We start from the raw sequence: 27,081 nt of genomic DNA, 5'->3' as shown, positions 1-27,081 counted from the left end.
ATGCTGATTTTAGAGGGCGTAGCTGCTTGTGTTATAAATGCTAATTATGTTCCCCCCAAAACTGTTAAGAGTGTCTGCAGTAGCTTCTGGGAACCTGCCCCCAGTTGGTCCGATTGGTAAACAAATTTGCCAGCAGCCAAGAGCTGAGGAGGACAGACAGAGGCAGGATTTTAGGAGTCGTGGTCTTGGGAGATGGAGAGGAGAGAGAGAGAGGAGATCCACCATGTTGGAGGAGAGTAGACAGAGGAGAGACAGAGTCTACCACAGGGAAGAAAGGTAAGGAGAACTCCCCAAGCTCTGGGCCAAGAAAACGTGGCTTAGACAGCTGTCTAATTGGAGTTAAAAGCAGACAAGATGGAAGATAAAATTATTACGTAATAACTGGGGATTAACAGCATGGAGGGTAGGCAGTGGTCCAGCTATTGTGCTGTTTGAGGAATATTAAACTATAAAGGCTGTGTGTGTGTGTGCGTGCGCCTCTCATTCAGGAACATAAACCTTTGGGTCAGGTAGCGACCCCATGCTGGGATTTGTTCATTAATATTAAATGTTACAAGAGGGCCTTGTTTTCTTGGTGTCCTCCATCCCTTCTGGTTCTTATACTCTTTCTGCCCCCCTCTTCTACAGGGTTCTCTGAGCCCTAGGCAGAGGGATCTGATGGAGATAGAACATTTAGAGCCCAGTGTCCCAAGATCTCCCATCACTCTCTGCTTGATGTCTGACTATGGGTCTATGTCTTCCTTCCCATCCGCTGCAGGAGGAAGCTTCTCGGATGATGGTTGAGGAAGGCAACAGAGCTTTGAGTGGAGCAGCATGCCAGTAGTGGTCATTTTCTTGCTGCCTTTTGTTTGGTTTTTGTGTTTAGAACGGTAGTGCTTGGTTTCACCCTAGGTCCCTGAGCTATCTAGCCTCTAGGTGCTTGGTCCCCTCAGCAGTGTCATTACGGGTTCTCTCGTGTGGAGCGGGCCACATCAGACAGTGGTTGGTTGCGCCCACAAGCTCTGTGCCACCATTGCACTAACATACCTTGCAGGCAGGACTCCATTGTTGTCCATCCAGGGCGCTGCAACTCGGTTGGTGTTTACATCTCTCTTTCGGTACGGTGTAGACCTTCCTGTACCAAAGACGCTAGAAGGTAGGGGTGAAGATATATGTAGCCACAAGCTAGACGTCTCCACAATCAACAATGTGGCCTTGCCATTGCCTACAGAAAGCAAACTATAGTCATGGAGACACCCTGGTTGTTTGAGGATTCCCATGAGACCCATTTGGTCAACCACTCAATTAGATGTAACCCAACATTGGGACCAGAAGCTTCATTTGGTGAAAAGACATGGCGGGTTGAGGCAGAGAGACTTTTACTATACACCATGAGTTACAAGACAAGCCCCCTTGTGCTTGCTTTCCATATCTGGGAGGCTGTGAGGATAGTGTCCTCTATGAGGCTTGAGTCAAGGTTGCCTCCAGGGAACATTGTCTCCCAAATCTGCTTTCCTAATGTTCTGTTTTAAAGCTAGAGTTCACCCCTCTCCTTCAGCTCCTGAATTTAGCTTCTCAGCACATCCCGCACCTCTCCCGTATCCTCCATTGGCACAGCTCTTATTCAAACTACCAGCTTCCCTCAGATAGAGTAAAAGCTGCCAATTTGTTTGGTAAAGACCCAGATGGTGATTTCAGCAACGAAGGGCAAATGGTCACCCAGGCAAGTATTCAGCTTGGCCGTTATATCACAGAAGCAGCCACGTGGTGCAGAAACAGATGGGTATGGCTGGGGTCCAGTACACTGCCGATCCACCGCTCACCTGCAGCTCAACGCTCGCCATTCATGGACGCAGACCTTTAGGAGTAGTTGGCTGGCTCCTGCCCTAGGTTACCCCAATTGGCTTCATAGCCCTTCAGCCACTGTTTCTGCTCTTTGGGTCTTCACAACACCATTGGAATTCTCTCTTCACAGCTGAAACTTTGAACATCCGCTTGTGACTTTCCCCCCTCCCCGACATCAGGTCTAGAACTCTTACTATTGAAGTGGAAATTTAAGGGTTCTTTAGAAAGTCAGTTGTGTTTTGCTGGGACAAACATGTGAAGGAGTGTTTTCCTGAAGTGGATGCAAGTAAAAGGATATTTTGCTAAAGCAGACTCATGAAGGGATGTCTCACTGAAGCAAACACAGGTGAAAGGATGTTCTGCTAAAGCAAGCACGTGAAAGGACTCGTGATGAAGGATTCTTTGCTAATGACGCGCACGTATTGGTCTGCCTTACATTGTATAGTTGAGCTCCATTTGTTGGGACTCCATAACACCTTACAGTTGCCAAGTGTTAGCTTTGGTTTCAGGAATTGCACCCGTGCTCCTAGCAGCTCAGTGACACTGGACTTCCGAAAGAAGCACGTCAAAATCAGCGAGGATCCCTTTCTATTTCACTGCGTACATCTGAAAACATGGCAGACCCTCCTTGCAAGTGAACAGGGCAGGGAGATCACTCTAGCATCTTGAAAGAGAAGAGATTATGTCTATATGAATGGGGTCCATAAAGGAGGAGTTAGAGAATGGACTAAAGGAGCTGAAGGGGTTTGCAACCTCCTGGGAAGAATAACAATATCAACCAACCAGATCCCCCAGAGCTCCCAGGGAATAAACCACTAACCAAAGAGTACACAGGGCAGACCAATGACTCCATTTATGCTACGTTTATGTAGCAGAGGATGGCCTTGTCGGGCATCAACGGGAGGAGAGACCCTTGGTCCTGTGAAGGCTCGATTCCCCAGTGTAGGGGAATGCCAGGGCAGAGAGGAGGAAGTGGGTGCGTGGGTGGGGGAGCACCCTCATAGAAGCAGGGGGATGGGGTTGGGATAGGGGGTTTCTGGAGGGGAAACTGGGAAAAGGGATAACATTTGAAATGCAAATAAAATATCCAATAAAAAAGGGGAAAACTAGAAATTGAAAAAAAGAAAAGAGAATTAATATTAAGCATCTCTTGTGGTAAGTGGGTTGTCTTATATATATATATACATATATATATACATACATATATATATGTATATATTTTGAGTAACTAAATGAAATCCTCAAAACTAATATATGGCCCGAACACTTCTAATTCAGAGAGAGATCGCATCACAGTAGCATGGGCTCATATAACAAATCTCGTTTGTTTGTTCGTTTGAACTAGCTTCATAGACTAGGCTGGCCTTGAACTCAGACTCACCTGCCTCTACTTCCCAAGTGCCGGGATTAATGGTGTGCATCACTACTGCCCAGCCGTAAGATATTTTAATTATTCATTAAATTTAAATTGTAAGCGTATGGGTATTCACTTGTATGTTTGCCTGTGCACCACCGCCTGTTTCTGGTGCATTCAGAGGCCAGGAGAGGGCGTTTAATCCCCCCGGAACTGGAGTTAGAGAGGTTGTGAGCCACATGTGGGTTCTGGGACCCGCTGACTGTGGTTTCTGCTTCCCGCAGGTCTTCTCAGGCGACGTTCTGCCAGAATGGCTCTGTGAATGCGTGCATTTTAACCCAACGTTATTTTCTCTTGAAATACCTTATTACGAAATTATAATATATAAATATTTTAGCAGTAATAACATGGGTAATCATCCTTAATGGCCCGATCTGCCTATAGGCTTCTGGTTTAGGATATAGTATTGCTTCAGGCGACACTGTGAACATGATTTTCATGTTGCCCGCTGTGAGCATCTTCAAGTCAACAGCAGAAGAAATGCTCTTCTCTTATTTAATTTTTTAATAGCTCCCTAACCTACATGCAGAAGACTCACTCTATAAAGTGCAGAGAGGAGGCAGCCTTAACGCAAAACCATCCAATCCTCTGCTGTTTTTTCTTCCAGTGTAAGCTCCCCCCAACCCCTCCAGCTCCAACCTCACTTAGAAAAGTGAAAACTGGATTTTTCTGAAGTATTAAAGAATTGGAATGAAGACGTGCTTTAAGGTGGAGGTATGGTATTAATAATTTCCAGCACTCGGTAGCACTGGGAGACTGCGCATGCCGGTATTGAACCTGAGATACACGGCTTCCTGGTCTCTTCTCTGATCTGCATTCCCAAACCTCTTGGAGAATCCCTCCTTCCAAGTGTGAAGGTTGAGGACTGTCAAGAGCCAGCTCAGAAATTGGACGTCTCTTAAAACTTCAGACCACTGGCGTGGTGTGGTCGAAGTCCATTCCTTACTGCCAGTGAAGATGGACATTCAGAAACTTTCCTGCCTCCTTCTGAGCCCCAAACCTGAGCCATTTTGGTTGAGAGAGCTGGTCCACACCCCTCGAACAGAGCCTTCTCCTGACTATAGTTGCTGTAGTCTACATGCCATGGTAATTCTCGCTCCCGCTCTCTACTTGACAGAGTTTTGCAGGTCCGTGGAGGACACCAGCACCCAGCCGTCCCTACTCTGATTTACTCGAAGATTCCTCTGGCTTTGTTTGGAGTGGAAGTTTGCCCAGATGTACATGTCTAAAGCTACAGGCAGTCATACGACGTGGTTCTAGAGCAGCGGTTCTCAACCGCCCCAATGCTGTGACCCTTTATACAGTTCCTTGTGCCGTGGTGACCCTAACCGTAAAGCCATCTTCACTGCTACTTCTTAACTGTATTTTTGCTACTGTTATGAACCATAATGTAAACACCTGGTATTTCTGATGGTCTTACATGGCCCATGTGAAAGGGTCATTCGACCCCCAAAGGATTGAGACTCACAGGTTGAGAACTACTGTTCCAGAGATGGTCTTTAAAGGGAATTCTGGTAGAATTGCTTTTCTAACACTGTAGCTCCTTCCCTCCCTCCCTCCCTCCCTCCCTCCCTCCCTCCCTCCCTCCCTCCCTCCCTCCCTCCCTTTCTCCCTTCCTGTGATTTTGCTTATGTGGAAGAGGGAACAGGCATGCTAAGACTGTGAAGTGAGGGTATGAGATGTAGGCCGCCCCTCTCAGGAAAGTGAGCAGAAGGTGGAGAGAAACTGACTGTTTTGGTGTCACAGTCGTCTCGCGCGTGGTTTTCCTTGGTGGCCTCCTGGTCACCTTTTGGTAGAGTCCCCAGACTTGGGTTTGAGTTTTTCATTCCCGAGATCTAGACATTTCCCCAACTGATAAGGATTTTTATTTATTTCTTTACGTATTTTATATATGACTGTTCTGTCTGCCCGGATGCCAGAAGAGGGCATCAGACCCCAATACGGATGGCTGTGAGCCACCAGTGAGTGCTGGGGTTTGAACTCAGGACCTCTGGAAGAACAGCTGGTGGTTTTAAGTGCTGAGCCATTCCTCCAGCCCCCAGCCTTTTTTTTTTTTTTTATTCAGTGTCTTATAAAACAATGTCTGCTGCAAAGTAGTTATTAAAGCATACTCGTTAAAGAAATGAATAAATCATGAACGATGTTAACAAGTATTTCTGGGCATGATTTCTAAGTCACTTCCGTCAACAGGAAATATGGTCCGCAAACTGTATTTGCAGCTAGTTGCCATGTCACCGTACATCATCACTCTGGTGTATCTAACTTTCCTAACCTGGGGCTCTGGTGCCTGGGGCTTTTCCACAGAGATGTCTGGCCCGGCTAGGTGTGCAGGTTCAGATGAGGGGGACATAACTTAGGCAGGAAGGCAGGAGGGACTGCTTCCTCGGCCTCCACTGCTGGTCTTTCTCCCTTCCACCACTGCTGCTTCGCTTGCTCAGCTGGACTGAGCCTGCCGGAGACCGAATAGCCAGCTAGAGGGGAGTTTCTGGTGGCAATTTTAGGAGAGCAAATCTTTTCCCAAGCAGTGGTGTTACAGCTCTTCAAAGCTCTCAGATGATGGAATAATTCCTGCACACTTTTAATCCTGAACACGATTCCTGAATACAGTTTTTGGACGGGTCAGTGCCTGACAGCAGGTACTTCCTATCGGTTTGGCCTGAGAGCTAGGGAAGACCTCATCTACATAGTCAGGGCCGTGGTCCTGTTTCTGTGACTGATCTGTCTTGAGCCTACATGACCTGTGGAGGAGGGGCTTGGGACGTTGTCCTCTGTGACTGCTCTGTCTTGTAACCTGTGGCCATGTCCTCACCTGTGGAGGAGGGGTTTGAGGCATTGCCCTGCATGACTGGTCTGTCTCAAACCTCTCTACAGGGCTCTATAGGGGGACTGCAGCTAGTGAGGCCTTGATCTCCTGAGAGACTGGGAATGTGCCTGCCGTCCCTTTTAGGGTGTCTGGGGATTCGACCTATCTTGACCAGGAATCAGGGTACCTTTCACAGCCCACTGCCCCCCACAACCTAAGGCCCCATAGAAGGCCTGTTCTGCAGAGCCCTGCCATCTTCCCACTTGTTTGGGGGACCTTTTCTTATAGCCACACAAGCCCGTACCCATCGCTTATTTCTGACACCCGGGTCAATTCACTTCCTTACAAAGGGATTGTGGGAAGGAATCCTCATTCCAGAGAATAAGAACCATTGGTTAGGAATTTTTGCAAGGATGACAGTCAGTACTGTCTAAGTGGACAGCAGGGAGGTAGAAGAAAGAACAAGGGGATGGTAGTTAGAAGGCCTCGACTCTGTGTCCCCTGCAACCGCAGTCACGTCTGGGGAGCACTTTGCCAGTGTTAACTTCCGTGAGCATGGGTCGTATCGTCTGCAAAGTGGAGAGACTCTGAAGCACCCACCTTTCAGATTATGTTGGCTCAGTTATGAAGGTGCTTTGTAACTGGACTGAGGTGGCAGGCGACGAATGCTCTCAGTGGGCCATTAGATTGGGTTTTATATGATCAGTTCCATCAAGGGAAAGATGTGAGAACACGTGAGTGTCTTCTCTTGAATCCGTCCTTGGTCTCTTTGGATATTCTGATTTTGGTTGTACCTCTTACAAGCGGGTGAAGTCCCTCAATGTTCTAACCCACGCTGTTATCTCTGCATCCTTGGACACTGCCAAACCCTCATGAGGGATTCCACCAAGTGATCCATTAGCCTCTGGAACTCTGCCAGGACCCCACTGAGCCAAAGGGCTCAGGCTCTTTATATTGATTGGACGACATCCAGGGAGTTATGACAGTGGCCGTGGTCACTTTCAGGCCCATCAATACTGAGCCCGGGAAGGAGGATCCTGGGTTTTCCCTCCATTTCTTCTCTCTTCCCCTAAATGTTGACACAGTGATTTCGTTTCATGGAGATTCCTTAACAAGGTATTAGGACCTTTATTCTTGTCAAGATCCTACATCTGGTAATCCAGTCACTTCCATTTCAAAGAACTAACCTTCTGTGGATGGCTCCCCTCAAGGTTCACCTTTAGGGTTCTGCAGATCACCCAGACACAGGGAGTGGGCTGCCTCAGTTAAGGTTCTTTGGAAAGCAGAGCCTGGCACAGAGCGGGATGCCAATGACTGATTTGGAAAGTGACTCTGGGTGCAGTGTAGGGAAGGCAGCCATGCAGGGCCCGCCTGCAGCACCCACAGAAAACCTTCTGGGACATTCTCGCCAAAGATCTCTTCCCAGGCTCTCCCTCTCCTGCACTTCCAGGCTTCCCGCCCAAGCAAACAGGCTGTGTGGTGTGGGAGCAGAATGGGAGCCGGGATGAGTAGCACACAGTAGGGGAGCATGCACATCACCGCCCAGGGCAGGTGGCAGAGGTTAGCTGAAGACAAGTGCCTTAGGGTTTCTATTACTGTGAAGAGACACTATGAGCATGGCCATTCTTATAAAGGGACAACATTTAACTGGGGCTGGCTTACTGTTCAGAGTTCAGTCCATTATTGTTACGGTGGGAAGCATGATGGGCCTTGCAGGCAGACATGGTGCTGGAGAGGCAGCTGAGAGCTCTGCACCTGGATCTGCAGGCAGCAGGAAGAGAGAGCGACACTGGACTTGGCTTGAGCATCTGCAACCTCAAAGCCCAGCTCCTGTGACATACTTCCCCCAACTAGGCCACACCTAGTCCAATAAGACCACACTCCCTATGGGCTTATGGGGGCCATTGTCACTCAGTCCACCACAAGTGACAAGTGCATCAGAAGAAATGCAACACAAAGGTTCTGTTTTGTGGGTGTGGGCTGTCCTAATTATGAACCATTGCATAATTGGTAGTCGGCAGGTTTTAACAACAGTAGTGTCTAAAAGTTATTGAGTGCTATTCTAAAAGTTACTGCACTTTAAAAAGATTCTATAGTACTTTAAAAAGACCTCCAGTTAATAAGATTATTAGTATTATTGTTATTCATATAACTCCCATTACATGAAATTAATTTACAATCAGAATAATTTTGACTATTTTGTCATTATCATCAAAAGTAATTATGCATACATATAACATAATTAATTATATGTTAGATGTTCTACATATATTTTTATATATATAATTAACTGTATATTACATATGTGTATGTATAATATAATTAGTCGCAATCCAAACAAAATCAGTTTCTGCATTGAAAGGTAAACACAATATCCAAACCTATCATGTCGTGTTGGTGGTGGCACGGAAGAGAGGGTGGAATTATGTGAAGCAAGCAAGGTTCTGTCGAGAAACACACAGTCCACCGTTACTGTTATTAATGGACATGGTACGTTTGAGCAGAGTTAAGCATTTTGCTCCGGGATGGCTATGTTTTCTCTCCCTTGGTTTTTCAAACCTTAAATTAAAGGGCATGGTGCTGTATACCTTTAAACCTAGCATGAGGCAGAGGCAGAGAGGCAAAGAGAGAGGTGGGGGTGGGGAGAGAGCGAGAGCGAGAGCGAGAGCAAGAGCGAGAGCGAGAGTGAGAGAGAGAGGCAGAGACAGAGGCAGAGGCAGAGGGGCAGAGGGGCAGAGGGGTGGAGACAGAGAGGCAGCGAGGCAGCAAGGCAGTGAGGCTGAGAGGCAGAGAGGCAGAGGCAGAGAGGTCTCTACTATTCGAGGTCAGCCTGGTCTACAAAGTGAGTTCCAGGACAGCTAGGGTTACACAGAGAGAAACCCTGTCTCAAAAATCAAAACAAAGCAAAATAACAAGAAACCATCATTATACAGTATCTCTTATAATAAGACATTTAAATTTGCTTAAAGGGATTATGTTAGATCCAACCACGTGGCCAAGACGTCCACAAAGGATAGGGTAGTGTAAGGGCCTCGGACCGCAGGGAGCGTGCACTGAATGAAGAGGTGTGCAGGCAGGGTGGCTCTGACTCCTCAGGGACACAGGTCCTTAGAAGACCTAGGAGGCCTGTGTCGTGGGGTCGGCTGAGGGAAGCCAGGCCTTTCTTAGCATGCAGGCCTGGTGGCTTTGAGCAACTAGGAGTTAGGTTTCTTTACCGGCAGACTAATGGGGAGAGAGGCAATGGCTAGCCACCTTATTCCTAATCCTCCTAGCCTCAGACAAACCTGATGGCTCAAATGGGTTTTTTTCTCCCACTCAGCAAGTTCAAGTATGTGTTTATACAACAGCTATGAGTCACTGTTCATCTAATAATAAGAGATTTCTCCTCTGCAATCTTTCTTCAAACTGGCCAGCCCTAAGTTATAGTAAGAAACCAAACCAAACCAAAGCCTTCAAAGACATTTAAAGGTCCCAACCCTCAAGGAGACATCAGGCTTTGGCTTCCTATTCCCTCTGCTTTGGGGGGTGGGGGTGGGATGGGGGGGTCTTCTTTCTGTGTGCCTGCTGTGTGTGTGTGTTTCCTCACCCCTAAGTAAAGCTTCTCCTCGCTGGCTCATTCTGCTATGCTCGAGAATTTCTCTACCTTTTAGCTCCTTAACTGGCAGGGAAAACAAACTGACCAAGACCCCTACAAAGTAAGGTCAGCGAGCATGCACTTAAACCACCAAACGGAACCTCGCCATGGGTAGAAAGGTTTACTGGGGATCAAAGTGCCAAAGCTATTTCTCTGAAGCAGAGAGAAGATGGTGGGAAGACAAGCAGATTTCCTGTGGCTGAAAGCTGGATCTTTGAGCTTTTTTGACTTCAAAGTAGATGATGCCATTGCCTGAGGTGGTTGACCTTTGCGGGTGGATTATGGGAAATTCTTGGTAAACAGAATTATGAATTATGGCTGCCCTCAGCCCACCCCACAGCACAGGCTTCCTAGAGCTTCTGAGGATCTGTGTCCCTGAGGAGTCAGAGCCACCCTGCCTGCACACCTCTTCACTCGGGGCACGCTCCCTGCGGTCCAAAGCCCTTATATTACCCTTTCCCTTGTGGAAATCTTGCAGGCAAGGGGCACATGGAAAATGGTCATATGATTGGCTCTGTTGGCTCTGACACAGTCCTTTTAAGCATTATGTTAGGCATTGTGTGCCTTTAGGTTTCTGTTTACCAGGCCAGAGTCCTTCTGTTCAGGACCTTGTTAGCAGCACTGCCACTTTGACTGGCTGCTCTGGACCCAAAGAAAGTTGCAGCCTTATGTTGGTGATAAAGGGTGGGGAGATGACAGTCCTCTGGCTACTTCCTGCCAGTTGGGGGTTTAGTAAGGGGAGGGGCCTGGAATGCTGGCCCAGTGCCTGCAGGCAATTGTAAGAGACCAGAGGAAATTCTGTCAGATGCATCTAGTTTACTGATCCTCAGTTATTCCACTAATTCTCTCCCCAAAGAACCTCAAGTTACAGCTTCAGACCCTCACAATATTCATTCATCCCACTCTGGAAACATCTCTCCGTCTTAATCACAACTTACATAAATAATAATACATAATTTTATAATCATATATGATAAACAATCACACATTAATTTTAAATTACAACTTTATATTGTAAATATTATAATTATAATAATTTTTACTAAAAATCATTTTTGTTACAAGTTTTAAGTTAACTTTGCTGCTGGAGGCTTTAATGTTTTTGTTTTGTTTTGTTTCCCCCACACCCTAATGGTCTTATAAATCCTGAGTTTCCACTTAGACAAAGACTTCGAAGATAGTAAACAAAGCCAAGGAAGCGGGGGGGGGGGGGGGGGGGGGGGGGGGGGAGCATTCAGAGAACCAAACATCTGCCATTACATTCTGCAATTAGTAACCTCTATTGGAAATAGTTTTCCTTTTAACTGTTCTTAAACATATTGCTCCCCCTCCCCTCCCCCTCCCCTCCCCCTCCCCTCCCCCCTCCCCTCCCCTCCCCCTCCTCCCTCCCCCTTCCCCTCCTTCTCCTTCCTGGGCTGTTTCTCCTTTGTTTTTTTTACCTGTCACAAAGTGAGCTGGCTACCTTGACCCAGGATAGAGGCTTTGGGGAACCTTTTAAATAAGTCGATTAGATCTAGAGTGGGATGACCAAATCCTATGTCCAGAATCAGCCTACTCAGTAGGCAGAACAACATGGGAAAACATTTTAACATTATCCATACACAAAAGACAGCTGAATCTCTGACTCTCTGTAAGACTGGACCCAGAGATCAGAGGGAGGGACTAGAGTGAGTGGAGATCGAAGAAGACTTAGAGATAAGAGATTTTCAGGTCATTTGCTGTGTGGTGCCCCAAATCATCCCAGTCTGGGGGAATTTTCTGGCCATCGAGACTGATTATCTAGTATGTACTGCGGCCAAGCCCTTTGCGGTAAGACTCTGAGTCTGAGGAGGGAAGGAGACACGGAGAAGGCAGGTGAGAGGAGTTGATGAGCTAACAAGAGCCCATGGTTAGTTCAGACCCTAGCAAGTGAAAGTGGGGGGAGGAGGGGGAAAGAGAGAGAGAGAGAGAGACAGAGACAGAGACAGAGACAGAGACACACATACACACAGAGACAGAAACACACACAAAGAGACAGTCAGACACACACACACACACACACACACACACACACACACAGAGAGAGAGAGAGAGAGAGAGAGAGAGAGAGAGAGAGAGAGAGAGAGAAAACGAATACACACGCACGTGCACTCTGAAATTTGGAGTGGAGTATGATGGCAGAAACCAGTGCAGGAAAATGTTCCATACTCAGACAGGGCAAATTGTCAGTTCAGTTTAGTCAGGAGGAGAAGGGCCCTTTGGAAGGGGGTCCGGTGCTCCTCTTTTAAGGTTTGGCATCAAGTATGAATGGCACGGTTAAAAAAAAAAAAAAAAAACCTGGACCACTCCATGGGTAGAAAGATTTACTTGGATCAAACCTTGTCACCAGCTGTTTGGGGGGTGGGGGCTACTTCGGACGTAACAGGTAACCGCTCTAAGAGAGTTTCTTCCGTGAACAGCAGAGACTACAGAACAGGAGGAGCATCTTGGATTGGCTCCATGCTCACGTATGTTTGGGCAGAGCCAGATAAATTTCACTTCTCACTTTGCTAATTTGATGTGTTGTTCGCAAGGTGCCTGGGTGAGCATGAGAAGGTTGCTGATTTGTGAGCTGGTGGCACGAGCTTGTCTGTCTATTCCCGGCTTTGCAGGGAACAGTGGTGGGACTGTTGGCAAGTTGTTTTCCTTTTACAGGCCTCAGCTACCCCCACTCCTCCCCACCCCCATCTCCATCCCCACCCCCAACCTCGTGGTAATATACCAGAGGCGGGTCAGGTAAACACAAAACTCACATCCAACTGTACTTTCCATGGTTCCCTGCATAGAGGTCAAGGGTATGTTTCTTCTTGCTTGGCAAGTAAACGGGAAAGGACAAGACAAAGAAGTCCCAAAATGCCAATGAATTTTAGAGCCAAATGCAGGTATGTTTGATAGCAGATGGTGTATACACTTAAACATCTGCTATCAGAATCATAGACAGGAGCTGTGCGGGTTGACGGAGAAGGGAGAATAGTTACTTCCTTTTAGTTTCTGTTTCACTTGGAGGCTACAAGCTCCTTGTGAAGGTTACCCGCAGTTTCTGTGGACTTGTTACATTGTGGACTTGTTACAAATTAGAGTCACCTGGGAAGAGGGAACCTTGACTGAGGATTTTCCTTCATCAGATTGGCCTGTGTGCAAGTTTGTAGGGCATCTCCTTGATTGTTAATTGATGCTAGGGCCCAGCCCACTGTGGGTGGTGCCATTCCCTGGGCTGGTGGTCCTGGGTTCTATAAGAAAGCAGGCTGAGCAAGCCAGTAAACAGTGTTCCTCCGTGGTTCCTGTGTCTGCTCCTGTTTGGGTTCCTGCCTTGACTTTTCTAACGGATGAACTGTGATCATGACTCGTAAACTCGTAAGTGAAATGAACCCTTTCCTCCCAAAGTTTGGTCGTTGTTTTGTCAAAGCCACAGAAAGAAACTAAGACAAAGGGTGAATCTGGTTTCTCTTCATTCTTCCAAACTCTCTATGACAGGGGTGGAGCTGAGAATTATCTAAGAGTCAGGCCTGGGTGTGTGTTGGTCCAGGCGTCCCTCTTCCCCTCTGGGCTCCACCTCCTTACAGGGGGCATGCACACTGATTATAGTGTGGTCTAGACCTTTCAATCCACATGCATCTTTCAACTGCCTTTAGGAGATGTTTTCTAGACAATTGCTTGAGTGTTTCTATTTGACCTTTAACTATAATATTGCCTCTGTCAGCTAGGTGCATGTCACCCATCCCAGGTGTCCACCTGGGCACTGGGCATCAGAACTCAAAGTCTCGTCTTGCACAGCAGGCCCTTTGACTAAGCCTCAGTCCTCTCCCTCTGCCCTCTCTCCCCACCAACACCCCTTGTATCCTAGACTGCCTTCAAATTCAGTATGTAACTCCGGCTGGAGCTGGACCACTGACCTCCTTACCTCCTAAGTGCTGGGATTACAGGCCTGCGCCAAATCCTTAGAGAATTCTCCTCTGTGTTTAGGGTGGGGCTACTCGAAGTAGGCTTTCTGGTTAGGAAGGCAAGCCACTCTTTGCTCACAGGTGATGATTTGCCCAAGCCTGGCCTCCACAGCCACAGGTGTCCCTCTGAGAAGTCACCCTGCTGCCTTTCCTGAATGTCGGGGTGATTAGCTGTGTTAACCTCCAGCCAATCCCAGCTGGAGATGTGTTAGGCCTGATAAAGAGGGAAAGAGGTTCCACCTCACAGGGACTGCAAAGATTAACTAGCTCTTACTGGCAGGAGTCAGGGAGGAGAGCCAGGGACTACATTTTGATGGAGCTTAGTCAAAAAGGCAGAACACGAAACTAGATAAGCAGGAACGCACTGGCTTTGGGAAAACGGGATGCTCAGTGGCTCTTAGAAAGATGGGCCAGTGGCTTAGCAGGCTGTGAGTCCTGGGAAGAGACAGACGGACGCTGTTTTTTCAAGGATATCATTTCTGTTTATTTTTATTGTAGTTCAAGAACTGGAGACTCTCTTTGTCTTGGAAGAGCAGTTGGTACCCACTCAGTGGGGGCAGCATCTTCTTTGGGCTTGACTTTGCCTGGTTCACCTTCAGGGCTTCAACGCTGTGCAGGTGTTTGTCCCAGTGTGGACTCTTGCCTCAGCAATCTGACCATCAGCCGACTCTTTGACACAGGTGAGTCAAAATCAACTGGCCTGGACAGAGTTCTGCAGTGCGTCATTAAGAGTAAAAAGCGGGGTTGGGAATTTAGCTCAGTGGTAGAGCGCTTGCCTAGCATGTGCAAGGTCCTGGGTTCGGTCCCCAGCTCCAGGAAAAAAAAAAAAAAAAAGAGAGTAAAAAGCACCAGCTTTGTGACCATGGCGTTTTCAAAAAACAGCACACCCCAGGCCCTGGATTCAATCTCTAGCCCTGGAAAGAGAAATGTCTAGCAAAGAGTGGTGGCAGTGAGAGTCGGGTTTGAGAATCGGTGACAACCCACATATGTATATGATTTTTTTCATGACTCAAGCAATATGGAAAATAATCATGGACCGATACAGCCCTTAGAAATGCATGCTGGCCATTAACACTGGCTCTGTGGGATGCAGTTAAGATGTCTGGCAGAGGATAGCTGGGAGGGGGCAGTTTAAGAGGCACTGCATTTGAAGAAACTGCCACGACGAAAAGAATGTTTCTATTATCCCATCTGTGTGAACTGCATAAGATATGGCTTTTAAGATATGAATAGTAATTAAAGTGCTCAGATTCCAGAATATACCAGATCCCAGTCATCTGAGGTTTTTGGCAGTTAGTCCGTCTTACTCAGAGCAGCTTCCTTTTTTTTTTTTTTTTTTTTTTTGCTGCTTAGTAATGTAGTCTTTCTAAGGTTTATTAAGAAAGACTAAAAACATAAAACCAAGACTTGGTTCCTACAGCGGTTGCATATCATAAAGATTGGATATGTGATTCATGAGCAGAATCTCAAGGTTTAGAAAACAAAAGGTCTTAAGCCTACAAATTGGCTCTAGTCAAGGCACCGGCAGCCTTTATGGGACACGTCTAGGAGGCCCTGCTCTGAAGACCTCTAATTTAATACTGAAGTGTGCCTCATTGTTTGAGTCCATCCCACCATGTGTATACCTCACAAAATTATACAGTTAAAACACTTAAGTTCGGGACTTAAAATTACTGCCCGTTGACATATAAACTGGATTTCTATGAACCTTACAAAACCTCGGCTTCATCAGAAGTGCTTAAAAACAAAATTATAAAAAAACAAAACCCCACAAGGCAGAGGTTAGATCTGTCGTGAGGTCTGCGGTCGATTTCATTAGCACGTTCTCTCATTTTGGAGGCCTGAGCTGATGGGGCAGCCCAGGCTTCCTAAGCAGGTGTCACAGCCTGACCTGGCATTCCGGGTCCACTTCATTCCTCTCCCTGACAGGAAATGCACGGTCACTGGGGAGCTGCTGCAAGTGGCTGGCACAGCACTGAGAGAAGCAAAGGGCTTCCCTGGTGGATGCTGCTGTTGCTGTTTTTGTTTTAAAGGAATGAAATAGGGAGGGACAAGAGAAGGTGGGGAGGGGAAGGGAGGAGAGGCCAATCAAACCATCTCATTGATCTAAAAACAATTCAGAAATAGTTTTTTGATGAGTTAGGGGAAACTAATTTGGTTTTTAACATAGAAAAACGGGAACAGATACTTGTTAATGTTAACAGCCTCTCTCAGGAGCCTTCTCATCTGTCAACAACTGGACACTCCTTCCGACAATCTTGGCTTCCTGGAGATGGAACTCTGCCTGTGCTAGTTGTCCCTGACTAGGTGCGTCACACCTGTCAGAGCCCAGAAAGCAGCACTGCGATGTCAATGTCACAGAGCAGAATGATTGACAGCAGCACTTCCCGGCCCATCGTGCCTACTGGGGAATGGGCACCACAGAATCCAGCTGTGAGAGTACCCTGTGCTGCCACCACTGGTGCGTGAAATGACCAGTCTAAGGAGGCATGATTCAGAACCCAACAGCCAGCCTGGCCAAAGATGGATGCTTCAGTCTCGGGTCACGCACATAGGGCCTTCTGAGTTCGAGGGCCTTAAGCGACATACGTAGGCTCCAGTGTGTCCTTGTCAATGACACCCTGCCCTGTGGACTGCATATCTGACTTCATGCACTTCGTCTTTGTGGGCAGTGGCTTCTTTCTCTTGCTCTCTGGTCTGGTGGATCTGCCTCACAGTTTCTATTAAGATGGCGCCATTAAGATTTGCAAAGATCAGCTCTGCGAGTTCCTCCATGTACTTATCTCCTGCTCACGGTTACGCTGGAGCGGCAGGACCTTACTTGGGTTTTCTGGTCTCTGCCCTAGACGGGTCAGAGGTATTTTCTCCCATCCCATTCATCTTGAACACATATCAATAACTGTGCCTGTACACAGTGCAAGAAGATCCGATAAACTGAAGCCAGATGCAAGAATAATCTCTCCGTCAGCGCCGTGGGTTGCAGCTTCCGGCCGCCAGGCACTCTGGGGCTGGTCTCCTGAGCTTTCTCTCTCAGCACCTTTCTCTCCCAGGTCTCTACATCTTCCCATCTTCCCATCTTCCCCCTCCTAACCCCCCACCTCCCACCAGGAACCGAGTCCCTGACTCAGTGGTGCCTTAAGGGTGAGTATCGGTGCCGCCCACAGTAGCCTGCCGGGCTGGAGCGCGGCTCCCCTGGGCCAACTTCAATTCCTTAACTATTTTTGGTTTCCAGTTACGAAATGAGAGAATGGAGCCGAGGCTCTTTTAATATGCAAGCAAAAACATTTACGATATTTAAAAAAGTGTATTTTATCCACGTAATAATTTAATACAACCAAAAAAATGTTGTGCCATTTTCCAGACACGCAGTGAGCAGCAGAACGCTGGAGATAAAAACCCACAATGGTGTGGTTTTATGGTGTAGCTGGAGACTCAAACCCAGTAATACGTTCATTTACACGAGAAGCGCTAAATTCAGGGGGTGGATGTGTCTTTTGTCTCAGGGCACGGTTTGGGCCGGTGTGGTACAGCACCAAGGACCACAAAGAGTAAATGATGCATAGTGGACTCCCCCTGCCACACAGACGGACAAGTGGCCATTTTTCTTTGCCTTAGGGCTGTGTGATATAATTGCAGCCATTTTAAGAAAAACAGTGCTTAAAATAAAGACTGCGAAGGAATCTGTCAAAACTCTCAACTGTGGTGACAGAATTCCTAGCGACTTTTCCCTGTACCTTTTATGCTGTTTGGAATTTCTCTAATTTGTTCCAATGTGTATGTACCGGAGATGGTTTTCATCACTGGTACACTTCTCTGAATTTCATCAGTTCGGGTCAAGAATACTTGTACCTTACATGAATGGATGTTCTCTAATGGGTCAGGATGGGGCTTTTAAAAGCAATTATTTACTCATTATATATTAAATACACTGCGGCTGTCTTCAGACACACCAGCAGAGGGCATCAGATCCCATTACAGATGGTTGTGAGCCACCATGTGGTTGCTGAGATTTGAACTCAGGACCTCTGGAAGAGCAGTCAGTGCTCTTAACCATTGAGCCATCTCTCCAGCCCTAGGATAGGGATTTTATTACACCCTTAGCATGGGCAGTATGGGTACTAAGTGCTATCTTCTAAGAGAGGGTAGTCAACGTGACAGTTCTGCACTGGACTCATCCCAGATTTCCACGTCCCTCTGGATTACTCACAGGTCCTTGGAGTCCAGGCAGTAACTTCAGTTACTTTCCTAAGTATCCCAAAAGATTGGTACTGTATGGAAAACGGGAGCGGGGGGGGTCGTGAAATGACTTGCCCAGATGTTTTCCGACCTAGGACTAGCTATTAAAAGACTCGGCTTTCGTCTGCAAACCTCAAGGCAGCTTTCAGGGGTGGTTTTTGCAGCAGAGGCTGCAGTTGCTGCTTACAGCGCCCCATTTGGTCTCTGTTGGGGGTTGCTCTGGTGCTGTATATATAAATGCCGAATTCTGAACCTCAAGGTCTGGGGTTGAGTGAATTCTCAAGTACACTGGCCTTTGTTGTGTAAACCTTGCTCCCCAATGTAAAGCTATTGGTTAAGCAGAAGAGGAAAGAATAGAAGTAGGTGGGCTTCTGTTGCTAGGCTGCCAGTCACTGGCAGAGACAGGCAGAGAGAGAGAGAGAGAGAGAGAGAGAGAGAGAGAGAGAGAGAGAGAATGAGAATGAATATGAGAATGAATATGGGGGAGACAGAATAATGGAAAGAGAATAGGTGGGAGAGAAGGAAAAAGACAGAGCAGGAGGTCTCCATTAAATGGGATCAACCAGGAGTGCGTGGCCCCGAGAAGTGTGCCCAAGGATAGGCTGATAGAGCAGAAATAACCCCGGGTGAGATTCAAACAGCAAAGTAACTTGAAGAATGTATCTGGGAATAGCCAGTTTAGGGGTAATCCTCCATTAATTGTGCTAAGGCTGATTAAATCCATAGGACTCTGCCTTAATTATTGGGGCTGGCTAGATCATAACGTGAGCTAACAGTTATCAAATATATATTACAACAACAGGGCTCTACTGGAAACTTACCTGGCTCTCTAACTCCGATGCTTTGGGCTGCGAAGCATTTTGTTTCTCTACCATCACACCTTAATAGAATTGTATAATTTTGGAGTTCCCAACAAACTATAAGGCCTTTGCTTTCGTTTCAGGCCCAAGACAGTTCCTGGTATAAATAACAGTGAGGTAATTATATATGTACAAATGCGTGGTGATTCTGGGTCAAGTGATGGGCTACGTGTTTTAATATGTCGAGCACTGAAAGTATTTTCATGTATGGATTCAATCGACTCCCTATCAGCCCAAGTGGGCAGGGTACCATTATTCTCTTACACAAGAGAAAATGAAGGAACAAGTTAATTAACTTGTTAGGTTTCACAGCTACCAAGTGGTAGAGAAGTAGCTCAGGCTAGCCTCAACCATACTTTGTAGCCCAGGCTGGCCTTGAACTCCTGATTTCCCCACCTCTACCTCTGAAATTCTGAGGTTGTAGGAGACACCCAAATCATGTTCTATGACATAAATTTCCTAACAGAAAAAAGTTAATAATGCTTGTTGACTAGCTGGCTGGCTGGAAAAAGGTTTAAAAAAAAAACTCGAAAGTATTCCTAGAGCTTTGTATACCGTATGAAATCAACACTTACTGTTATGGCCAGTATCAGATATTTTCTTTGATATTTCAGACTACTAAATAGCTCTTTACACTAAACCAAACAAAGTCATTATTATTAAAATTAATGTTTGTTTTTGAGGCAGAGTTTTATGTGGTTCAGGTTGAGCTTGAGTTTGCTATGTGGCCGAGGATGTTCCCGAAACTCTCCATTCTCCTGCCTCAGCCTCTCAAATGCTAGGGCTTCCGAGTGTGTTCCTCCACAGCGGGCTTTAGGTTATGGCGCTCTGATTTTTAACTTCGGAAGGATTTGCTGAACAACGTTGGGAAGGAAATTGTTGTCCTGTTGGGATTCATTGATCCCACCTCAATTGGCACCGGCTGCCCACCCTGCCTTTGCCAGCAGCCGCTGAACTTGACTCTTGCTGAGGTCTGTGTGGAAGCCTTGGGGTGCTTAGAGATGGGGATGGGAGGCTGTCTTCGGGTGAGAAGGAGAGCGTCTCCCTCTAGTGTTGCTGTTGTCAAAGATGACCCTGTGTCAGCCTCTGGCCTGCTTACACTTTTGACCTGGTTCTTAGGAGTTCTGTGTCCGGTTCTGGAGCTAAGAGCTGAGCCAGTTTGAGCAGTGGTGGTGAGGGTTTCTCCAGCACAGTTAAGAGTTGTGTGTGAGGCGAGAATGGATACAACCACGCAGCCATGGATTCGTGGACTTTCTGCTCTTGTTTTTAATCCTTTAGCTTTAAAAAATGCCTTATTACTACCCTGTGTAGGATTGATTTGCACCACGCTGGGATAGCTAAAGAAAGGAAAGGAAGACTGATGGGAGGCCCAGGCAGAAGAAATTCTGTTACGGCTACGACTGGGATGTTGGAAACTACAATTCTGGACAAGGGCACCCAGTGAAGCCTCACTCAATGCACGTGACTCACAATTTGCTGCTCAGCTATGGTCTCTACCGAAAAATGGACGTCTATTGTCCTCACAAAGCCAATGCTAAGGAGATGACCAAGTACCACAGCGATGACTACGTTAAATTCTTGGGTTCTATTTGCCCAAATAACATATCTGAATACAGCTAGCAGCTGCAGTGATTCAACGTGGGTGAGGACTGTCCAGTATTTGATGGCTTGTCTGAGTTCTGTCAGTTGTTCACAGGTGGCTCTGTCGCAAGTGCTGTGAAACTTAATAAGCAGCAGACGGACATCGCCGTGAACTGGGCTGGGACGCCTGCACCGTGCAAAGAAGTCTGAAGCCTCTGGCTTCTGTTGCATCCATGATATCGTCTTGGCCATCCTGGAACTGCTAAAGTATCACCAGAGTGTGCTGTGTATGGACATTGATGTTCACCATGGTGTTGGTGTGGAAGAGGCCTTCTGTACCACAGACCAGGTCATCACTGTGTCTGCTCATAACTACAGAGAGTACTTCCCAGGAACTGGGAACCTACGGGATATGGGGCTGGCAATTAACTACCCACTGCGAGACGGCGTTGATGACGAGTCCCATGATGCCATCTTCAAGCCAGTCATGTCCAAAGTAATGGAGATGTTCTAGCCTAGCACAGTGGTCCTACAGTGCGGCTCAGACTCCCTGGCTGGGGGTCGGCTAGGTTGCTCCAGTCTGACCATCAAAGAGCGCACACCAAGTGTGTGGAGTTTGTGAAGAGTTTCAACTTGCCGATGCTAACACCTTACGAAACAGCTGTGGTCCTGGACACAGAGATCCCTAATGAGCTACCATACGATGACAACTTTGAATACTTTGGACCAGATTTCAAGCTTCATATCAGCCTTTCCAACATGGCTAACCAGAACCCTAATGAACGCCTGGAGGAGATCAAGCAGCGGCTCTTTGAGAACCTGAGAATGCTGACCCATCCCCCTGAGCTCCAAACGCAGGCCATCCCAGAGGATGCCTTCCCAGAAGAGAGTGGTGGTGAGGATGAGGAAGACCCTGACAAACGAATTGCCCGTGAGGAAGAATTTTCTGACTCCGATGAGGAGGGAGAAGGCGGTCGCAAGAACCCTCCTAACTCCAAAAAGAGTCAGAACAGAGGATGAGAAAGAAAAAGATCCCGAAGAGACAAAAGTCACAGAAGAGGAGAAAGCCAAGGAGGAGAGAAGCCAGAAGCTAAAGGGGTCAAAGAAGAGGTCAAGTTGGCCTGAGCAAGGTCTGCAGCTCCATCTTCTCCCCAAGTCCCTCACTTGCCCTCGGTTTCTCAGACTTTATATTTTCTATTCCTGTGTATTTTTATAAAATATATTAAATATAGCATCCCCAGGGACTAGGCAGGAACCAGGGACCAGCGCACAGAGCAGTGGTGCTGGGAGAACTCTTCCCGGAGCTCCCTTCCCTGTCCTGCCCCAGTTCTTCCTTTTGAATCAAGCAGGGTCTAAGTGAAAAGGAAACAAGGAGAAGACAAAATCCTGACCTGCCAAGTGCCTACTTGGAGCTCTGCTAAGATGCCCTTGTTAAGCTCTTCAGAAGGGCTGACTGGGTCTCCTGGGACCCCCTTTTCAGACTTGGGTAATATCAGCCATTTTTAGATTGGTTCTGTTTCTACCTCCCCACCCACCCTGGGCAAGCAGAAAGACTTACATTGCCCCGACTCCCCCAATCATGCATGTGGAGATTGTTAGCCTAGCTTCCTTTTTGAGATATTTTCATTTTGTGTGAGACTCTGTAACAAAACAGCACATTTCTTAAAAACAAACAAATACATAAATAAGAGTTTTCTTGGGATACCTGGCAAGAGACAAGCACCCACAAAAGCATTACCTTCTCAGCTCACACCCGTCCCCGGGGAGACAGCACTCACCTACCCAGGAACTGATGTCCAGAGAAATTTGAGGGCTTGCCAAATCCTTATGCGTCCGATGCAGGCTAAGTGTGGGTTTGGCGCCCACTGTTAAGTTCCAGGTCAGTTCACTGCAGTTTGCTTCCCGACTCACCGCCCTTGCTCTCTCGGAGGGTGGGTTATGACGTGAAGGTTGTCTCACTGTGAAGGTTGGTGCCTCACGCCTCTTGGAGACCCTCCCTCCCTTTAGGTAACGTGCAAGTGCTAGGATCCACAGCCTTTGAGGTCCTGTTCTGGAGTTAAATGGACAAATTGTCACTGCTACTTAATGGTTTGCATCCGTGGTTCTCCACCTTCCTAATGCTGCAACCCTTCAACGCAGTTCCTCATGCTGTGGTAAAACCCCCGTCCCAGACGTTAAATTATTATTTTTTTTTGTTGCTACTTCATAACTGCTTTGCTACTGTTACGAATTATAAAGAGTTGTGTTTTCTGATGGTCTTAGGTGACCCTGTGAAAGGATTATTTGATAGCTCTCAAAGGGGTCTCGACCCACAGGTTGAGAAGAACTGGCTTATATTTTGGCCGATGTCGTGGATGATGCACTAAAGAAAAAGTCTGGAGTGTCCAATTTCCTGAGGAACCTCCAGGCTGAGTTCCAGAGTGGCTGTACTAGCTTGCACCACACCAACAATGGAGGAGTGTTCCTCTTTCTCCACATCCTCACCAGCATCTGCTGCCGCCTGGGTTTTTGATCTTAGCCATTCTCACTAGTGTGAGGTGGAATCTCAGGGTTGTTTTGATTTACATTTCCCTGATGATTAAGGATGTTGAACATTTCTTTAGGTGCTTCTCAGCCATTCGGCATTCCTCAGCTGTGAATTTTTTGTTTAGCTCTGTACCCCATTTTTTAATAGGGTGATTTGGCTCTCTGGAGTCTAACTTCTTGTTCTTTGTATATTTTGGATATTAGCCCTCTATCTGTTGTAGGATTGGTAAAGATCTTTTCCCAATCTGTTGGTTGTCATTTTGTCCTAACAACAGTGTCCTTTGCCTTACAGAAGCTTTGCAGTTTTATGAGATCCCATTTGTCAATTCTTGATCTTAGAGGATAAGCCATTGGTGTTTTGTTCAGGAAATTTTCTCCAGTGCCCATGTGTTCAAGACTCTTCCCTGTAGGGAGCCATATTGGATTTGGGCCTGGCCGCTTTGTGACTGCATAGCTCAGGTGGCTGCTGTAAGATTATGAGATTGTTGGACAAAAGCCTCTCCCAGGAAGACCCTGGGAGCAATCACAGGATGTTTCAGCCTGAGCAAAACACCGGATGTCCCTGAGCAGATGATTCCTGAGAAGGGTTCGACCTTTTCAAAGAACATGTCCCCGGAAGACTGTTGCCTCTTTGTTATAGGAGGATATCTTGCAGTGTAGTGATTCACCTTATATCCTTGGGCACTTCCCAATACTCCCCCACTCTAAGCTTCAGTTCCCACTTCTATTCCTGCCTCAGAGCTTTAAATGCTGTACATTTCTCTCAATAAACGAGACCTTGACAACAGAACTTTTGCTTGGTCTCCTTTTCACCCCCATTGATACACAGGTAGAAGGCCTCTTCGGGACCCTGAATAAATGGGTCCCCGCTGGCGGGGGCACTTCCCCACTTTTTGCTATTGTTAGTTTGAGTGTATCTGGTTTGATGTGGAGGTCCTTGATCCACTTGGACTTAAGCTTTGTACAGGGTGATAAGAATGGATCGATCTGCATTCTTCTACATGCTGCCCTCCAGTTGAACCAGCACCATTTGCTGAAAATGCTATCTTTTTTTCCATTGGATGGTTTTGGCTCCTTTGTCAAATATCAAGTGACCATAGGTGTGTAGGTTCATTTCTGGGTCTTCAATTCTGTTCCACTGATCTATCTGCTGTCTCTGTACCAATACCATGCAGTTTTTATCACTATTGCTCTGTAATACTGCTTGAGGTAAGGAATGGTGATTCCCCCAAAAGTTCTTTTCTTGTTGAGTATAGTTTTCAATATGCTGGTTTTTTGTTATTTCAAATGAATTTGCAAATTGCTCTTTCTATCTCCATAAAGAATTGAGTAGGAATTTTGATGGGGATTACATTGAATCTATAGATTGCTTTTGGCAAAATGGCCATTTTTACTATATTAATCCTGCCAATCCATGAGCATGAGGACCCAGCTATACTTCTCCTGGGTATATACCCAAAAGATGCTCAAACATACAACAAAGACATGTGCTCCACTATGTTCATAGCAGCCTTATTTATAATAACCAGAAGCTGGAAGAACCCAGATGCCCTTCAACAGAGGAATGGATTAAAAAATGTGGTACATCTACACAATGGAATACTACTCAGCTATTAAAAACAATGACTTCATGAAATTCATAGGCAAATGGAATGAACTAAAAAATATCATCCTGAGTGAGGTAACCCAATCACAGAAAAACACACATGGTATGCACTCGTTGATAAGTAGATATTAGCCTGAATTTCGCAAGATGCAATCCACAGACCAAAAAAGCTCAAGAAGGATGACCAAAATGGCAGATGCTTCCACTCCTTAAAAGGGGGAACAAAAATATCCACAGGAGGGGATATGGAGGCAAAGTTTAGAGCAGAGACTGAAGGAAGGGCCATTCAGAGCCTGCTTCACATGTGGCCCATATATATACAGCCACCAAAACTAGATAAGATTGATGAAGCTAAAAAGTGCATGATGAAAGAGACCGGATATAGATCTCTCCTGAGAGACACAGCCATAACGTGTCAAATACAGAGGTTAGCAGCAAACCATTGAACTGAAAACAGGCCCCTCTTTGGGGGAATTAGAGAAAGGATTGAAAGAGCTAAAGGGGCTTGCAACCCCATAAAAACAATACCAACCAACCAGAGCTCCCAGGAACTAAACCACTACCCAAAGACTATACATGGACTGACCCATGGCTCCAGCTGCATATGTAGCAGAGAATAGAAATGTTGGGGGGTTGGGGATTTGGCTCAGTGGTAGAGCCCTTACCTAGGAAGCGCAAGGTCCTGGGTTCTGTCCCCAGCCCCGGAAAAAGAAATGTTGGGGCACCAGTGAAAGGGGAAGCCCTTGGTTCTGCCATGGTTCGACCCCCCAGTGCAGGGGAATGGGGTGGTGGTAAGAGGATGGTGGATTGTGGGGGGGACAACCTTATGGGGGAGGATAGGGAGCTTATGGACAGGAAACCGGGAAAGGGAATAACATTTGAAATGTAAATAAAGAAGTATATCCAGTAAAAAAAAAAAATTAAAAGAACCAGTGTGATTGAAAAGTGTTACTTAGAGTCGTAGGAGATTAGAGCTGGGTGTGGCGGGTGTGACTTCATACCAGTTTTATTTTAAGCGAGGTTGGCAGTTGCAGATTAAATCTTTCAAAACCTGGATTTGTGGCAACAAAAGAATGAAAGCCATGCTCGCTGAGGAGAGGGCAGGCCCTTCATTGCGTCTTAAATCACTGATGGGGCTGAGGGCTGAGGAATCATGGCGGGCCTCAGAGCGTTTTTGTATTCTCCTAGACATTTAGGATTTTACCAGGAGTAGGAATGTGGGGGTTGGGGAGGAAAAGGGGTTGCTGTTTGGCAACCGTCCATTCAGTGAGCAAGTTCTGTGGGGATCTGGGGTTGTCTCAGTGAATAAAGTGCCCATCCGGACCGCCTCACTTGGCTATAAGCTGACGCGGACTGATGGCCAATTGCAAGGTATTCACGTTTGGATCGATATCCCAGGCACAAGCTCGTTAACCCCAATCCTATCACCTCATACATGTGAAGCAGATTGTTTTTAATGTGATGACATTTTCGGTGTCTGAACCTGAGTCCTGATGCAGTAAAAAGCCTGAACGCAAGCAGACATCCATCCGTGTCACTCTCCGCACAGCCCGTAAAGTGACGCCCGCAAGTTAATAGAGGTCCGCTCACAGCGCACAGGGTTCGGCCCGAATTGATGACCTTGATGGATTTCCGGTTGTCCCTGCTCTTATTTCCCGTCTCCTTGAGATTCTAGCTCTTTAAGTGGAATCTGGAAACCTCCCTCACTATCTGTAGATTGGTTCCTTTCTCCAAGATGGTGGAGCTTGAAGCCTGTCTGTGCTATTTTTTTTTAACCTAGTTTAATCTCTGTGTTTTTCTTCAACCACATTAATGTGCAGACTTTATGGGTGGGATGGGCAACCCCCCCCCAAAGATACACCACCTCACCTCCTGGAGTCATTTGCATGTTACCCCATTTTCTATCTCTGCAGGGACAAGCCAATTGCTCTCCACAGTATTATCTCAACCACCAATGGATTCAACTTAAAATTACTTCTGAATCTCATGGCTGCATCTCGTCCCCTCTTCCCCCCAGAGCTGAGGACCGAACCCAGAGCCTTGCACTTGCTAGGCAAGCGCTCTACCACTGAGCTAACTCTCCCACCCTCTCTTATTTTTATTTAGGGTCCTCTTTGATACTAGCTAAGTGGTCATTTCTTTTGTGGTGTTTGAAGTAATAAGGCATTGGCTGTGTGTGCTGCTAAAATAAACATTTTTAAATGAAAACCGTTCCATCTTGACCATTCATGCCGTCTTGATGGCTTCAAATGTCCATCCTGATCTCAGAACATTCAGCAGAAGAGGTTCGTCGTTCACCCATCTCTGAAGGGTTGGGGAAGAGTATCTACCTTACCGACACACAATCATAGATCACACGGATTTCCCAAGGGAAAATGCTAGACAAATACATACCGGTGTTATACCAGTGGTTCACACCCAAGCAAACATTTGACAACGTCTGGGACTATTTTTGGTTGTCAGAATTCAGTAGAGGGAGATGCCACTGGCATACACATCCTGCAGCATGCTGGATAGTCCTCTGCAAAGCACTCCCAGCTCCTCAAGTGAATGGTAAAAAACTTGACTGGGGGAAACTTTGACATAAAAAGCAGAAATGAGTCCTTCCTGTTCAGCAATCACCCACTCTCCTCCTTGC

The 27,081-nt window shown here is 46.7% G+C and overlaps 1 long non-coding RNA gene and 1 pseudogene across 2 annotated transcripts in view; both read left to right on the top strand.

Moving 5' to 3' along the window:
* Positions 1-27,081, top strand: part of LOC134479558 (uncharacterized) — a 170,587-nt gene that overhangs the window by 31,120 nt on the left and 112,386 nt on the right. For both annotated transcript variants that reach the window (XR_010053052.1, XR_010053051.1), the window contains exon 3: positions 14,133-14,314. This is a non-coding gene — a long non-coding RNA (uncharacterized LOC134479558). The remainder of the gene's footprint in view (positions 1-14,132; positions 14,315-27,081) is intronic.
* LOC134479557 (histone deacetylase 1-like) lies at positions 15,717-23,677 on the top strand (annotated as a pseudogene).

The sequence above is a fragment of the Rattus norvegicus genome, chromosome 7 (genome assembly GCF_036323735.1).
Source record: "Rattus norvegicus strain BN/NHsdMcwi chromosome 7, GRCr8, whole genome shotgun sequence".
Classification (NCBI taxonomy): domain Eukaryota; kingdom Metazoa; phylum Chordata; class Mammalia; order Rodentia; family Muridae; genus Rattus; species Rattus norvegicus.
The sequence above is the reverse complement of the archived record's forward strand: the minus strand, read 5'-3'. Positions and strand labels throughout refer to the sequence as shown.